Below are 3,716 nucleotides of genomic sequence, written 5' to 3' on the forward strand. Positions count from 1 at the left end.
CTACAAAGACATGAAACAACCAATTAAAATGAATGAAGATTTAATGACAATTATATTTAACCAAGTGCAAGAAAGTTACTTTTTAGAGTCAGTAATCAAAGATATTATCTTTATAATTTATTCATCAATATATACATTATTGCTGCGAAGCAGCCAATCCATATTCTTGACAGCAATTTGACCTCTGAAAGGTCATTGGTTGTCAAAAAACCTGCGCCTAAGACAACTGAAAAGCGGAGTTTCCTTCTTTCGTTCTGCCGGGTAAAATCAATTACTTTAGGCGACGTTTGTAGACTAACCTACTCGTACCAACGTCCGCATGTCGCGACGATGGAGTACTATTCAGCGTTTTTATTATATTTCTAGGTTTCCTATTTCTACGTTTAATCGGCTCATGTCTCAGCCACAATATTTTGAGGCCAATATTATTTACTAGCCTATTTCAACGTGCTAATTATTACATTTAGGCGACGCTTGTTGTAGACTGGTTTTTCGGAAATACCATTTTATACACATGCGCAGATCAATTCGCCAGCAGCGAGTCATCGGCCAGCAGCAGCGAGTCGCCAGCAGCGAGATGTCACTGCAGCAAAACACTATTGTACACGGTACCAACGCTGTTCTAATAATAGACAATGGGTTGTGTCTCATATTATTTGTTATATTTTTATTATTCATTATTTTCACTTGACTCGCATAAATAATTTTGTTCGAAGAACATTTTATGCAGTTTTACTTCGCAGCACTTCACTTGCAATTTGCAATTTCTAGTATACTTAATAATTTGAAACAATGTTTATTAATTATAGATACAGTATTTTTTATTGAAAATCATTAAAAGATTCACTGTCTTTAGTGTGATAACAAACTGACACGTAGAGTAACATTCACTTTCTTTTACCAAAGGCAATAGCTTGGATAAAATATTAAACAACAAAAAGTAAAACAACTATGTACAATAACATTATTATTTGGGTATTATATCAATAAGCAAAAATAATTTCATTTGCCCACATGTTTTAAATTCCAGTATATATGACCTATTAACCCACATTGAAGTGCTCTAAATACTGTACTGTAGATGTCATTAAGATTTGCTATTATTATCTTATGAGCATGGTAATAAAAAGTTTTTTGACATGATTTATCATCAAACATAAATCAGCATTTTAAACCAATGCCATACAATACAATTTCTGCATTACTCACTCCCAATTCTTTCAAAGCATTGAAGAAACCAGAGAAAAAGATTATCAAATATTTGTGTTGACCTCAAGGTAAAAAATTGTAATCTTAAATATTGGAACACTGTTAATTATGAAACAAAAACACTACAGCAAAAATAAAAATGGTGTTGAGACAGTTCATAAGCGACAATTAAATGACACGTCATAGTTAACGAGCACAGGTCAATTACTAATGAGAATAGAAATAGATAGAAGGCCATACATCCTCGGTTGACACGGATTGTTTAAAGGCTTCTACACTGAGCACACAGCAAGCCTATCAACCTACTGGTTAGCCTCAGGACGTGCTTTGTTTACACTGGTCATACGGCAAGGAAATAAGGCAAGCTCCAAGAGTGAAACCAAGACTTCCATAACATGATCAATTATGACTTTACCTCATCATCTAAATATCTTAAATGACAAGAAACAAACTATATAATATAAACATTAAAGATTTTTGTATAAAATTTCAGGAATTACACTAAATATTCATTGAGTTAATACTTGTAACTTAACGACGTATATGTGTTATGCATCAAGGAATATCACAATGTTTGTGGCTAATTACTTGTGACCTTTCCTCACGAGCTCTGACACGCTGTTCTGTGTTTTTCCACATGTCCTTTTCACCAGTGTTCTGGGTGTAACCCAATACACACCCGGCCGTGCAACTTCAATATGAATGAACGAGGACATCATAAATCATAATTACTCTTATGTAAACCATACTACTCCTACGCTTTGATCAAGGTGGTATTCAATTTATTGCATCAAATTATGTTAGCTATCACTTCTTAACAATATATTCTGTGTCTGGAGCTTCAAATATTTGAATAAATGACTGTAAAGTTATTAGTTTTGAACTTAAAAACATAATGAAAAAAATATATTTTGCTTGCCAAATACATGCACATAGAAATGCCATTCCTACAATATTCTTTATATGAACAATTAACTAGTAATAGTATTTTTTTGTAGAAAATCTAAATATTAACTGAATTATTTCCAACATTGGATGTTGAGACAATTTTTTATCTTGTTAAATTACAAATTGAATTTTTAATGGCCTTTTTTTATTAGATTTACCACATTTAATATGTTTAGAGAATATTATTAATAACATACTTGAAAATGTAGACAATTATACAATATATTTACATAGTGCTATGTCATCAGTTAAAATATAAATTGAAAAGTATGACTTAAATATTAAACGTATAGGCCTACTAGGAATTAGGCACTGTAAAATGTTGTATGTTACAATGGATATATTTTATAATCATCTATATTAGGTTATTCTGCTTCATATGTGATTTTATCTTGCAGTAATTTTCCAAATAAAGACAAATCATACATTATATATTGAAATTACATTTCAATTATTATTATCCTACTGATATTCCAACTATATAGGAAATTGTATAGTTTTGTTATTGTAAATTAAAAATAGTACCATATATGCCTACATAGGTGTTTAATAGAAAACTCCTACCTACACACAAACAAAAAATAACATAAAAAAAACCACCAATATTAAAAATCTTGTTCAGTGTCTGACTTAAAAGGCTAGCTTCAGTACGATAGATAATAGTATAAGACATTCGACAAGTTGTAATTAATGGGTTGTTAAAGTTCTGAAAAGCTTAGGAATAGCATTATACATAAGAGACAAAATCTACTAATGATAAAATCTTCTTATATTAGCATTTGTTCCATATATTTTAATGTTGCTGTCAACATGATAAAATTTTGTAAATCATTAAAAACAAATAAAATCTCTCTCCAATTAAAGACCAGAGACCGGTATTTCAAAATTTTGAGTCTAGATGAATATTCTAAAAGGTATTCAAGTGCCAGCACATTCCACAATGAGCCAAAACACATATTTCAATCACTGTTAATACCAGCATAATGAAGCATGCACCACAAGGTTAGTAAAATCCAAGATGAAAAATTAAAGACTCTGTATCAAATGACTTCTAAGAAAAAATACTTAACTTCCATTTTACGTCTGTACATTAAATTAAACTGTTGACATGTTGTTTATTAATCAAATGCTCTGGTCAGGGAGTGTAGGTTATTTTTGAGGTTTGCTTTAACAACCATGCCAAAAACCCTTAATTGTAAGGGTCCCTCAAGGTGGACCACTTTTTTTTCCACCGGAATCTCTCTTTCCAGCAATTTTCTCCTTTCATTTCTTGATGTGTTCTCCCCTCCTCCTTTTCAATCATTTTAATGCTGCATGTTTTTTTTTTTTTAAATGTCTGTTTGTTGTTTGTCTAGTCGAACTTGTGCTTGTTTTTTTTAATGTTTTATGTCCCCTCTTATTTTTTTCGTTTTTTTTTTTTTTAATTTGTCTTGTGTGAAGTTTGATGTTTTTTCTAGCTTTAAGTAATTTTGTATAATGGAATTGTAATTTTGTTTAATTGAATTGTATATAATAAGTCTCTTATACACATCTCGATGTGTATAAGAGACAGACCCTGA

This window comes from Anneissia japonica, unplaced genomic scaffold, assembly GCF_011630105.1.
Source record: "Anneissia japonica isolate Jap-2015-1 unplaced genomic scaffold, ASM1163010v1 scaffold287852_len814684_cov197, whole genome shotgun sequence".
Taxonomy (NCBI): domain Eukaryota; kingdom Metazoa; phylum Echinodermata; class Crinoidea; order Comatulida; family Comatulidae; genus Anneissia; species Anneissia japonica.